Raw genomic sequence first — 14,284 nt, 5'->3', positions numbered from 1 at the left:
AGAAAGAAAGAAAGAAAGAAAGAAAGAAAGAAAGAAAGAAAGAAAGAGAGGGAAAGGGAAGGAAAAGTTCCTACGCACATTGCCTGAGAGCCATGCAATGGGAGGGCAGTAGTTCTCACTGGGTCAATGGGGTTGGTTTCTCCTCTACAGTCAGAGCCCTGTGCTCACAGGTGCATCTGGCACAACAACAAATGCTGTTCCTTCACGTCTAGGTAGCTCTAAAACCAAGTCTGCACCACAGGCACAGGACGTCAGAGAAAACGCCTGCTTTTTATGTGGTCTCAGATGTCCGTTTCCACCTTCACCACGTACTCTGTATATGACTGTACTCAAGTCCCTTAATTTTTCCAGCCCTCAGTTTCTCCAACTGCAAAATGTGAATAAAAGTATAGCCTTCCTCACGGAGTTTAGGTTTTTTTTTTTTAAAGATTTATTCACTTGAGAGAGAGAGAGAGAGAGAGAGAGAGAGAGAGAGAGTGTGTGTGTGTGTGTGTGTGTGTGTGTGTGTGTGTGTGTGCAGGAAAAGGGGCAGAGAGAGAGAGAATCTCAAGCAGACTCCATGCTGAGCGTGGAGCCCAATGCGGGGCTTGATCCCATGACCCTGAGATCATGACCTGAGCCAAAACCAAGTGTCAACGCTCAACCAACTTAGCCACCCCAGCACCACCCTCATGGGGTTTTTATAGTGTTAACTGAGCCAATAGGGGTTTATGGGAGAGGTCTCTCAGGCTGTGGCACATAACAGATCCCAGTGGTCTTTAATGTCCCAGTCCACTCACTGTATGTGAAATGCTGCTGGTTCCAGGGGGCACCACAGACAGGCACAGTTTCCAGCCGAGACCCATTCTCTTTTTCCCATTGTTTATCCTGCCAAACAGTGTAAAAGAAAACCAACAAGAGCAAAACAAAAAACAAACAAAATACACGTATATATAGCCACACACACATAATACATCTATATGTACACACACACATACATGTACTCATCTGCTCAACCTCTAAGGCAGATGCTCAAATCACCTGAGCTCCTGGAGAGCCCCTAGGAAGTGCTTTGTCTTATTCCCTTGGGGGCTGTTCCAAACCTTCCTCAAGAATCCCGCCCCACTCCCTAAACCTAAACCACCACCCTTACTTCCTGAACGTACCCGCAGGTCAGTGAACACTGTCGCCTTCACTCACAGTGCCTCCTGCCTCCATCCATCCCATTCTCCCCCTTGCCATGCCTCCTCCTCAGCACCGCTGCCCATTTATAAAGCTCACCTCCACCCTGGGCTCAGCCCGGCCTCCCCCATTTGTTCCTAGACTCGGCTCCATCCCCCCCCCCCCCCCCCCGCCTCTCTAAGCTCCACTTCCTCACACTCTCCCTTTTTCACCCTGTAAAAATGCTCAAATATCACACCATCTGAAAACATTTCTCTCAGCTCCCTTTCCCACCACCCCAATCTGCATCCTGTCGTCCTTCCTTTTGAGACAGGGGAGCTGAAGGGGCTCCATTTTAGGAAGGCTCCGTGTCTGCTGTGTTTCTGCCAGGCTCCATTTCTGAATAAGCCAAAGAAGCTTGAGGTTCCCATCTCAAGAGGAAAGCCAGAAAATTAATCATTCGCAAAGTTTTGTCTGAGGCCCCAAACCCCTGATAATACCTAAGAAGAGCCAGATCCCAAACATGTTCTAGGACATTAACTTCGAATAACCCTCAGCTGACACAGGCATCCACACCAGAACTTTTAGTCACTTACGGAATAACACCTCTTGTTCACCTGACACTTGTGCTTGATTGGACCCTACCCTGGATTCCTGGAACAAAGCGTACCCTAGACCCTTTGCTAACATAAGCCCCTACCCCAAGCAACAATGAGAGTCATTCTTCTCTCCTTTCCGAGTCCCCCAGACACTTTGTCTGCTATTCTCTGTCACTCACACTATTCAATAAATTCCATTTGCACTTTCTCCAGCTCATGTTTGATTTCTATCCTGATTCACTGGCCTGTGTCCTGCCCCCCACCCTCCTGTCTTCACTCCTGGTCTTGTTCTCACCCATGCTCCAGAAGCACATCCTCCGGGCCCACCTGGATGCCCCGATGACCATGCAGGCACCTCCTGCAGGTCCCCCTCCTCCTGTGCCCCCTTCCTGGTCAGCCCTCTCTTGCACTGGGATCCAGGCACCCTGCTCTCCCATGGCTCTCCTTCCTCCTTGAATGCTTCTCTCTCCCACTCTCTGTTCCTCATCCCCCACCTCCAGCTTAAACACAGGAAATGTTTCCTATGGTTCTATGCACCACACATCTCTCTTCTGCCTCTGTCTCCCTGGAAGATTGCTGCCACTTCCACCCTGTCACCACATAACACGACCTTGGCCTCATCCCTGAATTCACAATTAGCTCATGCACCTGCCCACGCAGAGGTCCCCCAGCACCTGAAGTGGCAATCCGACACTCTTCCACCCTCCCTCTGAGCTGCCAAAACCTGGGAACCTCAGCCCCACTTCCCACACCTGCCAAGTCCCAGCCATCCAATCTCAACGTCGTGAGTCATCTTCAGTATCTCCTTTCCCTTCCCTACCACTGTCCCGGTGTAGGCAGGGCCATCCCCAACCTGCATGCAAGACAATTGCCCACATAGCCCCAGGATGGCAGCCCCCCATCCTCCCCGAGCCATCGACATCCCACTGTGGAAAGTCATCTCCTATTAACATGCACTTCTCCCCTGCTGAGCCATGCCAAGTACCGGTCACTGAGCAACGTGCTCTAACAGTTTGGCACACTGAACTTTCTCAAGCCCCCTCCGTGGGTACTATTCCTGCCTCCATTTGGCAGAAGATGTAGCAGAGGCTGAGGAAAATCATATTGGTGGGCACACAGTTAGTAAGCAGCAGGGCTCAGAGTCTAACCAGGGAAGAGACCAAAACCCACAAAGTCATACTGCCTCCAACCACAGACCGGATCGGACTAGGGAAAAAAAAATGCCCTCCAAAGAAGGCAGGGCTCCCTACTGCCTAGCAAATTCCTGGCACAGTCCTTGTGTGAGTCCCCACACAAGGCTCATCATGCTAGACGCACCTTTCCATTTGGGTTCCAGCCACCCTTGTAGACACATCTGTGCACCCAGACCACGTTCCAGCTCTGGGCTTTTCCCAAACATATGACACCTTTGCTGGCTTTGCCTTCTTGCTTGGCTCAGCCACGATGCCACAGTGCCTCCCCAGGTTCAACCCCGGGCCACTGACTTCTTCTTTAGCACACCCAGCACTTTGCTTATCCCTTTGCTGCAGCCTTCATTTTATTCTACTTGATGTGATGGTCAGTTGCATATTCATTTTGCCAAGGACACTCTAATTACTTTGAGGGCAGCCCCCCCGCAACAGACTCATTTCTATACGTGTTCTGTATCTAACCCAGGACATGTTTGATATTTGTGACGTGGCCCACTGCCACTGTGATGATTTTACCCCCGTCTACAGACTTGCACATGACGACACAGGGATCTCATATTCAACCAGGTGGTGTGGGGTTGGGGGCTTCTGGACCCTGAGTCGCTATCTGGTCCACTCACTTGTTCTGATACATGCAGAAAAATCATTGCTTATAAGCTGCGAAGTTCATTTTCAAGGAAAGAGCAGAACAACTTTTGCATTCTGACACCTCCTCCTGCTCTCCCATCCCACTTTCTCGGAGAACAGCCTCTGAGGCTGGCTGGCTGTGGGTGGGGTGAACACGGCTCCCGGGAGGGACTGACAACCTCTGTGAGACACCACGCGGGACACAGGATGTGTCCCCAGAGGGTGGAGCTGCAGTTCCTGCACGATCTCAAGTTTGGTTTGAGCCCTTGGGATGAGAAAGAGAAGAGTGCTCACGGGTGTACTCCTTTCCCGTCCTCCACACAAATGCCTGGGGGATGTTTTTCTGTGCAGAGCCCCAAATGTCATTATTCACAACCTCTTCCCAAGTCTCTTTAGAGTCCACAAAACACATGCCACAGTAAGGCTTATAATGAGAAAAAGGAAAGAAAAGCTCAAAGAACTACTCCTGAATCTGCTTAGCTTGGCAGAGCTAACACGGAAATCCTGGTGAACACCTGGGACTATTTCTACACCCCCAGTATGCAGCAGTTTAAACTTGAACTCCACCCATAAAGGCATCATGCCAGAGCCCAGCAGAACATACAGCTCCTCCTTCCTCTCCACCCACCCCACCTCCTCACCAGCACCTCAGCTCCCTATGCACCCCAACACCCTCTGGGCTGTCCCTGGGCCCATTCTGTGTCTGTTATGCCTCTGGAGTATTTTTCTTTCTCATCCAAGAGGCTATTTGTTCCATAGAGAGAGCTTTTCTTTCCCCAAATTAGGACAGGTGTGGACAATCCTCTTTCTAAGCCCCTACTGAGCCTTTCTGCCAGAGGATGCAAGAAAAGCTGGCTGGACAGTGCTTTGAGTGTGGGTTTGGAGAACAGAATGCCTTCCTGAGCCTCAAACAGGGGGCACGGCATAATGAGCTCATTCTAGAATGGCCACTAAAAGGATTTCTTTCCAGGCTGGCCTCTGCCCATTAATTATATCCCAGAATGCTTAAATCCATCTCTCACACTCCCCACCATGCTCCTCCACACTTTGCTCTTTTCTCTGAAGGTAAAGCTAAGCACCAAGGGAAAAGAAGGGTAGAGATCGTCTCACGAGCATCTGCCCAAGCCCAGCTCAGAGCTGAACACTTGACGTTCATTCAGTCCTCGAAAGGACCGCCATCCCCAAGGTAGCTACAGTCATTATCCCATCATATAGAAGGAAAACATGGGGCAAACTTACAGAGGTTAAGCAACTGGCCCAGCATCACACACTAGGGATGGATGGAGCTAGGATTTGGGTCCAAGTCTTGCAATTCCAACATCTGTGCTGTGTGGTGTACAAGACAGATGACCAGGCTGAACTATTCAACTGTAAACTCCTTTAGAACAAAAGCCATACCTTAGACGTCTCTGTATTCCCCACAGCACTCACCACAGGAAATGCCCTCTATGGGTGATAAAATAATGAATGAATGAATGAATTTACAAATGAATGAATTTATGACTGGATGGATGGATGGATGGATGAATTTATGAAGGGATGGATGGATGGATGGATGGATGAATTTGAAATAAGAGACTTCCATGCTTCCTTTTTGAGGTGAATTGTAACCTGATTTGTCGATTTAGTTTTATGAGAAAGCCAAATGCAGAGTGGCACCAGCCACTGAGGAATGTTGGCTTTTGAAGTCAACAGAACAATCTCTGGCACACCGCAGGAAGATCTACACCTGTACGCCTTACTTCTACATTCCCACCACCTGGTTGGGAAACTGTATTCCTTCTCGTGGTTCTCCGCCTATTTGTCTCCATGGAAATAAATCTCAGCATCCCTATCTGCTAAATCTGGATTGGAAAGGGAGCGTGGTGTAATGAAAAGGATAGTGCTGCTCACCAGAATAGGTTCCAATCCCACAGAACTACGCAGCTTGCATGAACCTCAGTTTCCTCGATGTTCACGTGGGGTACAAATGCCCTCCTCTGTGCCTCACCAGGAAGGGATGACAACTTCAACAATGAGAGTGTGCAGGGGAACTAGGGTGACCAGCTGACCATCATCCAAGAGTTTTCCCAAAGGGTATGCATTACCTCAGTAAGGATAATGGTGGTAGGCCGAGTAACGCCCCTCCAAAGCTCTCCACGGCCTAATCCCTAGAACCCGGGCAGATGTTACTCTATGTGGCAAAAGGGACTTGCAGATGAGACTCAGTTAAGGATCTTGAGATGGATCCTGGGTTATCTGAGTGGACCCACTGTGGGATCCCAAGGATCCTCATAACTAACAGAGGAAGGCAGGGGTGTCAGAGTCAGAGAGAAACTTGAAAATGCTAAGCTGCTGGTTTTGAACATGGAAAAAGAGGCCACAAGCCCAGGAATGTGCTTGGCCCCAAGAAACTGGAAAAGGGAGGGGACAGACTCTCCCCTACAGCCTCTGAAAGAATGCAGCCCCACCGACCCCTTCATGTTAGCCCAGTGAGACCCATTTCAACCTCCGATCTCCAGAACTGTAAGACCATAAATGTGTGTTGTTTTAAGTCACTGAGTGTGCGGTCATTTGCTACATCAGCCATGGAAAACAAATGATCCCGGCCCGAGATCTGGCTCCCACTCTAAATCAGGTTGCATCGACCCTACAACATGAGTCCCTTTGAATTACCCAAGCATTCCAGACTGAGATATCAACCAGGATGCCACAGTATTTATCTGCAAGGAGAGATCTACCTGTAAGCCAGGCTCCTCAGCTTGGCATGACTAACATAACCCCTTCCAATAGGCAGACCGGCACAGGAAGGCTATCTGGAAGGACGCTGAAGAACACAGAACCAGAGCGAGCAAGGCAGATGAGTCACCATGCTCCCAGCTCCAGCTCAGAGCCTGTTGCACTCGTGCCCACAACAGAAGCAGCCTTGCCATGGGAACTCTCCCACCGGAGTCTCTCGGCTGCAGTGCCCTCTATTTTGGGCAGTAATTGGAAGGCACCTGTCCACACCACCTTCTGAGAAACTCCTCTTTCTCCACATACTTGGCTTACCAACACCTCTTAAAAGTGTGTGTTTTCTTTAGTACTATGACAATTAAATCGGTAATACATTTAAAGCACTTAGAATACTGGAAGCACTCAACAAGTATATGTTATTATCATTATTACTATATTCAATCCAGCTGTGTCAAGTACAGTGGCGCTGGGGGCCCTTTTCTCAAGGGGACTTCATTTTCCCACTCTGCTCTTCACGCCCGGGTGCTAAATTTCCGAGTTCTCGAGGGGACCCTCATCGCTCGTACTGACGGCACAGTGGTGATTATACAAGGCCAACTGGGATCACTGTCAGGTGAGCTGCAAAACCCTTTTCAATAAATGAGGAAAAGGAGGGGAAGCTGTGAGTCCAGTGCCTGGCATAGAGCAGGAACTCAGGTGTTTACATCCGTACTCATTCACTCTCTGCAAGGGGCTCAACTGTCCCCTCCGAATGCATATGCTGAAGTCCCAACCCCCAGCACCTCAGAATGTGACTCTGTGTCAAGATAGGGCCTTAGGGATGCCTGGGTGGCTCAAAGTCAAGTAAGCATCTGCCTTTGGCTCAGGTCATGATCTCAGGGTCATGGGATCGAGTCCCACAACAGGCTCCCTGCTCAGCGGGGAGCCTGCTCCTCCCTCTCCTTCTGCAGCTCCCACAGCTCCCCCTGCTCATGCTCTCTCTCCCTCTCTCTCTCAAATAAATAAATAAAATCTTAAAAAAAAAAGATAAGATAAGGCCTTTAAAGAGGTGTTGAGTTACCATGAGGCCCCAAGGGTGGCCTCTGACCCAGTCTGACTGGTGTTCTCATAAGAAGAAGAGATGAGGACACACACAGAGCCCCCAGCCATGTGCCCCTGCAGAGGGACACCCGTGTAAAGAGGCGTCATCGGGGTGGCATCTACAAGCCAAGGAGAGAAGTTTCAGAGGACACCAACCTGCTGGTACCTTGGGGTCGGGTCTCCAGCCTCCAGAGCCATGTGAGAAAGTGAATGTCTGCTGCTCAAGCCGCCCAGTCTGTGGTCCTTGGTCAGGGCAGCCCCGAGCCCACCAACCTGCTCCCCTCTCGAGAACCAACACTTCCGCATCTCTGGACATCAGAAAGTTGGGGGATGACTTCACAGAAGACCCTGATCTCTCTCCGGGCCTGAAAAGCTCTGTTTCATACAGGAAGAGCACATGTGCTCCCACCTGCACCCGGCTGCCAGGCTTGGCACCCATGAGACAGTTCTCAGTCCCTGAGGAAGGAGGTGCCGTTAGCTTCCCAGCGCCCCCCACCTCAGAGTCCTGCTTAGAGAGTCATGCCTCGTAGCCTGCGGAGGATACACCACAGGCGCTGCAGATACGAGAAGCTGTAAAATCACACATGACAGATTCATGACATCCCTGAGGGAATAAATAGGGAGAACAGATGGAGAGATGAGGCAGGGAGATTTCATTTAAATCTTAATAACATTTTGATAATTTAATGAATGTGGTGAGAAAAGAAAAGCAAACCAGTGCCAGTGAAACAAAACAGTTTGCTCACCTTGGCATTACCCCAAGATGATGTGCCCAGAATGAGGGGCACAAGGTTCCATGGACGAATCGTTTCCTAAAGGATATTAAGCATCCTCTCTGAAACTGCCAGAGCTAAATGTCTCTCACAGTAGAGACATTCGGGGCAACACAAGGCACCTCCTCTTTCCCTATACACCTCTTCAGGGCACATCTCACGGCCACAGTCCTCCACGCAGTCCCAGGTGATTTCCAGGTAAAGGGGAAGGGGGAACTTATAGACATGCAGGGGACACAGACCAAGTGTGCTCAGAGCTCAGGTTTGTCCCCCCTGCTGATAGCTTATCTACACATCCAGTCTGTTCCCAAATCACCTCTCCCTGCTCGTCTCTGGAGACCTTCATGAAGACAGGCCCAGTAGAGAGAAAAGAGCACTGCACAAGGAGTCCAAAGGCCTGGATCACAGCTCTATCACACACCAACCACGGGACGTGGGGTGTGTAACTTAGCTTCCCTGTAAAGTGGCAAGAAGACTTCCTACCTTGCAGGAATCTATTGCACAGAGTAAATGAGGTCTACTCTTCAGACGATAGTGGGCAAATAGCTGGCATTCAACAAATGCAAATCCCTTCCACCACCATTTCTGTCCCACAAATAACACAGCAGACACAGGGGCCCATGAGTGTTCCCTGCATGGATCTTGACTTTTGAGGTTATTCCTCGAGAAGCAAATGCAGGCTCTATGGTTTTATGGCCCCACCCACACTGTCTCGTCCTCAAGCTCTTATTTAAATGGGTGTCTTGGAAAGTGTAGGACTGAAAACAGATGAAAGGTTGGGGAAGACAAGCCCCAGATGTAAAATATCTTAACTGGGACATCGAGTTTTGTTAAAACACGGAAAGAGAAAACAAGCAGCTAGAAGCAGCAGAAAGGCTAGAGAAGGAGCCAGAACTGGGGAGTGCCTGCTCTGCAGCAAGTGTACTGGCAGAGAACAAGCTGGGGACTGGTGTCCAAATGGCTCATGATGCATAAGGATGCGGCAGAGTCAGCCCAGCAGGAGAAAGCTTAGTGATTAAAGATGATTCAGACAGAAAAAACAGCCCCAGGCATGCCAGCTTTCCTGAGTCCCCAGAGAGAATGTCCGGGGACCCCATTTGTGAGCATCACCACCTAAGTCTTGATAGAGGAGAGGGTAGGCACCAATGATAAACACCCACTCTGAATCAGGCTCTACGCACATCTTACTTGCATCCACAGCATCCCTGGCCAAATGGGACATATGTCAATGAGATAATAGGTTCATAAGGCTTGACGTAGTGGAAGTTTACTAAACGGGGACTGTTTAGCACATATTGGGAATACAGTCTTTGTAGTAAGACTCCTGGAGTCAACGGGCAAGATTGTATTAAAAGTATTATTGATATTAGGGCGCCTGGGTGGTGCAGTCAGTTAAGTGTCTGACTCTTAGTTTCAGCTCGGGTCATGATCTTAGGGTGCATCTTCAGAAGGAAAAGAAAATATATAAAAAGGTACAAATTATGAGATAATATAATAGGCATGAAAGACAAAGAAACAAAACTCTAACCAATACTTATGGGTGACACCAGCAGGAAAATAAAAATGGTAGAAACCAAAACAATAATTGAAGACGTACTTTATCACCGGGTAACAACCTTTGGCTGCACATCGGGGTCACTTTTCTTTAAAAAGTCGATTTCCCAGCCCCATTCCTACAGTTTTGGGCTTTCCTAACTGTCTCAGGGCAGTTAGAACAGTTAGGAAATTGATTTTTTTTTTAATAAACTCCTCAGCTGATTCTGATGTACAGTCAGGATTGAAAACCATAGCACTAGATGAAAACTTGCCTAAGGTGACAAAACAAAAATTAGTTTGTTCATAGACTAGTTCTCTGCCACTTCAATTTGCAGAAATCTTAAGTAAAAGATTCTATTGTAGAGGTTAACAGCTCAGGTTTCAGGATCAGAAAGCTCTGAGCAGGTGCCATGGCTCTACTGTTTGCCCTCTGAATCATCTTGCATGAGTTGGGAGGATTAAATGGGTTACTGAATTTAAAGAACCCAAAACCTCACACATACTAGATTCTCAAAAGGGTTAGTTTCTATTACTTTATTATCATGGTTTTAAAATGAAAAGCTTTATAAGGAGACTGAAAATAAACATAGTGTAAATAATCTTGCCATGTCTGGACCTCCAATTCTCACCAAATTAGTTTGTAATGTAACTACATAAATATAAATGTAATTTGTAATGAAATTAAATTGGATTTTTATCCAAATTCCAACAGGATTGTTTTTTAACTTGGCAACATGATTCAGCAATTCATCTGGAAGAATAAATGGGTGAAAATAGCCAAGAAACATTTTAAAAGAATGAAGAGGGACTTGTACTGCTAGGTATTAAAACATAACATAAAGCTAAAATAATTACATTAGTTTGGGCACCAGAAACAGAGAGATCAAATGGAACAAAATATAAGGTGGCTTTTCAAGTCACCGGGGAAAGGAGTATTCACTAAGTATGTATGAAAGAACTGATTAACAACAGGTAAGTGGACTAAAATAAAGATAGATCCCTACCTCACACCGTAGTCATAATAAATTCCAAACGATTGATACTACATCACATAGAAAATCAAAATAATAAAAATAGTTAAAATTTACAGATGAATGCTTTCCTGATTTCAGGGTAAAAAAGGACTTCCTAAGCATAAAATGAAAGAGATCTTAACTGAAAATACTGGTAATATGAGCATATAAAACTAGATTTCTACATGGCAAAAAGACGACATAAATACAAAGTTAAAGGCAAATAGACTGGGGAAACATTTACAGTAATTATAAGTCACTGATTTAATATACACAGAGCTCTTACTGACAAATACAGAAAACACCAACACTCAATCTGAAATGGCATAGGGCATGGAAAGACAGTGCTTAGAAGAGGAAATACAATTAGTCAGTTAGTAAAAGTGCTGAATCACATTAGCAATCAAATAAATGAAAAGCAAAATAAGATATTTTCTCAATTAACAAATTGACAATGTTTGATTTTTTTCTCTTAAATATAATACTTCAAGCAAGGATGCATGGGGGGGGTCCTCATACATTGCCCGTTGTAGGGTAAATTAGAACAAACTTTGCGGCTAGCTGACTAGAAGCACAAATAAAGAGCCTTACAGTGTCTAAGTCTTATTATTTTCCAAATCTTATTCAATAGCAAGTACCAGTTCTCTGATCAGAAAAAAAAAAGAATAGTAAGTGTAAGGAAATAATATACTTATTGGACGGCAAAGCTGAATAGTCACTAATTTCACCAATAGATTCGGATACTCTCAAATTTCCTTGCAAACACAGGCTTGAAACAAGTCACACTTCATATATTACATTAGTTTACAAAAACCAGAGCCAGAAGTAGGATTTGTCACTTGCTTAATTCAGGCAGGTCACCAGGCAGCCCAAACCTAAGCATGAGAACAAATGAATTGCTAGCCATAGCTTTGTACTTGCACCTCAAATGACAGAGAACCTTCAACACAGATTACCTTTCCTCATCCCCGTTAGCCACTAATCTCTCCCTGAATGCTAAAGGATGATCAAATGAGGAAAAGATTTATCTTTAAAAAGATAGCTCTTACCGTTGGGAAAAGCGTGTTCCCCCAAAAATGCCAACCCTTTGCTCCTTGCAAAGATAGGTTTTCTACCAGGATTTTGTTTATGTATTTTGGACCCTCCCTTATTCTCAAAAGTGGAGCAACTTGGCAGAGCCTCCTGCAGAGAATTCCATCTGCTGTCAGCCAGAGAGAAGCTAGAGATTAGAAGTAAAAGCCAGGAACCCCAAGCGGATCAGCCAGTGTGCCCACACCCCCCAGACCCTGCCTCCATGCAGAGAGAGCTCATTAGCCAGTGCATAAAATTTGTAAGACTCCAAACTGCGCTGAAGGAGCTATAAAGAGAAGCCAGAAGTGGAGAAAGGAAGTAAACTAATTTTGTTCATTCAAACTAGAATGGGAGTGAAGCATAAAAGCAGCAGCAAAGGTGATGGTGATGATGATGATGATGATGATGATGGTAGGGAGATGCCCCTCCCTGGCATTACTCTGGTTTGCACTGGCCCCTCTGATGCCAATGGCTCCTGTGTGTGCAGTTTTTTGGGGGCAAATTGTTCAGCCTCACCTCAGTCCCCACCAGCACTGAGAAGCCTCCCAGAGAGGGGCAGCCAGGTCCCACCTCAAAGCCGCCTGTTGTCCTTGCATCTGGCCACTTCTTCAGGTAGATTTGCCACTGGTGCAGGATTCAGCATCATGATTCGGCTACTACTTGGACAGCTCTGGGGCTTCTGCTCCTCCCCTGAGCTTTATGCTCCCTCCCGTGGAGACTTCAGCACCTTCCTGAGCCCTTAATGAAAGTACTGGAAAAATGTTTTTTCTTCCTTGGCACTATGCTACCATCCATCTTTCCCTTCTAGAATGGGCTACTCCATGAAGCCTACTGCTTGTCAAAATTTCCAGACTAGAACTAGGCACCAGCTGACACATCAAGCCCTCAAAGGAAGTCTTCTGCACAGCCTGCTCCAGTCTGTTAACATTCCCAGGGGTTGGAATGTGGCTGGCTCGTAGGTTAGCACACACTCAGCCAGGTTGCAGAGTACCTGTCTACCCTCCTGGCAAAATCTTATATCCACAAGGGAGTCTTTCAAACTCCCTTCACTTGATTTTGTGGAGAGTGAAAAGTCTTTCACTTTCTTTTTTTTTTTTTTTAAGACTTATTTATCTTAGGGAGAGAAAGAGAGTGCATGAGTGGGAGGGGCAGAGGGAAAGGGAGAGGGAGAGAGCCCCAAACAGACTCCACACTGAGCACAGAGCCTGATGCAGTGCTCAATCCCATGACCCTGAGATCACGACCTGAGCCGAACCCAAGAGTCAGACACTTAACCGACTTCGTCACCCAGGGACCCCTAAAAGTCTTTCACTTTCAAGCAAGAACTTCCTATAGGCCAAGATTCCGAAGATTCTACCTTCCTCTTCCATCTCTATACTTACATAGACCCCGGGCTTAGGGTTGAGGGCTCCAGGGCCAGTTTTGATACCTCCCAGAAAGTCATGAGGGACCCCAGTTATCTGTGGCCAACTTTATTTTTTTAAAGATTTATTTATTTATTTAATCTCTACACCCAACACGGGGCTCAAACTCACAACCCCAAGATCAAGAGTCTCATGTTCCAACGACTGAGCCAGCCAGGTGGTCCCATGGCTCAGTTTAAAAAACAGAGTGCCTAAGCCTTCTTATTTTCAGACTTGCACTCTGAGTGACCATTCAGGGATGATAGAAAAGTCCCACTCAACATCCTGTTACAAAGATAACTTACTCTGGTACATCAAATCATTATTCCCAATTCTTCTCCCCCGTGTAATCATAACCCACATTCTTAGCCATGTAACACTACAGTATCTTCCACTGCGGAAGGAGGAATATATTTCCCACCTCACCGATGCTGGGCTTTTGTCCATGTGATTTGCTTTGGGCAATGAAATGTTAGCAAACATGATGTGCACAGAGGCTTTAAATGTGCTTGTACAGTTTGGCTTCCCTCATGTTCTTTTATCATTGCCACAAGAAGAACATGTCCCTAGTAGATGCTAGTAGCATCCTGATAGCTGGATTGAACCCGACCTGCAGCATGAAGGCAAGCCACCCCAGTTGACAAGCCAACTCATGAAAGAGGTAAATAATGTTTGTTGTGTGAATCACTGAGCTACCTGGGGCTGTCTGTTATGCAGCATTATCATTATGCAATAACAGCTGACTAATACCACTTGCTCTACACCCAACATTATGCTGAACACTGTATTATCTCATTTAACTTATTTCTCTTAACAACTGTGTAAGATAAAGCACTATTAATATTGCCCTTGTTTTACAGGTAAGGAAAGGGAGGCAATAGAGCAGGAAAGCACATTTCGTAAGCAAAGAAGATGAGCTTCAAACACAGTAATCTGACTCCAGAGCCTAACCACCATGGGACATAAAACAGAAAGAGAAAAGTGTAGCTCTGTGCATTTCCGAGTCTGTACTCTGGTTGCTGACCTTGGGCTCAAAGCCAGAATGGCTGCTTGTGAGCTCCCTATCACCTATCAGCACAAGTCCGACCAGATCCCCGGGGCCAAGGCAGTTTTTCTAGCTCTGTCAGTGCGTGCAAA

General features: G+C 46.8%; 1 protein-coding gene across 6 annotated transcripts in view; it reads right to left on the bottom strand.

The window, feature by feature from the left end:
- SV2B (synaptic vesicle glycoprotein 2B) overlaps positions 1-14,284 on the bottom strand; it is a 197,222-nt gene that overhangs the window by 166,377 nt on the left and 16,561 nt on the right. Inside the window, exon 1 of one of the 6 annotated variants that reach the window (XM_073882283.1) lies at positions 11,723-11,745. The exons of 4 other annotated variants lie outside the window; for them this stretch is intronic. The gene's annotated coding sequence lies outside the window, so the exon portion shown is untranslated. Of the gene's footprint in view, positions 1-7,507; positions 7,622-11,722; positions 11,746-14,284 lie in introns of those variants that run through there. One more of the 6 variants, XM_073882281.1, reaches the window with a different exon arrangement.

Source organism: Callorhinus ursinus, unplaced genomic scaffold, assembly GCF_003265705.2.
Source record: "Callorhinus ursinus isolate GAN/ISIS: 27379988/994484 unplaced genomic scaffold, GSC_fseal_2.0 scaffold45, whole genome shotgun sequence".
In the NCBI taxonomy this organism is placed as follows: Eukaryota; Metazoa; Chordata; class Mammalia; order Carnivora; family Otariidae; genus Callorhinus; species Callorhinus ursinus.
The sequence above is the reverse complement of the archived record's forward strand: the minus strand, read 5'-3'. Positions and strand labels throughout refer to the sequence as shown.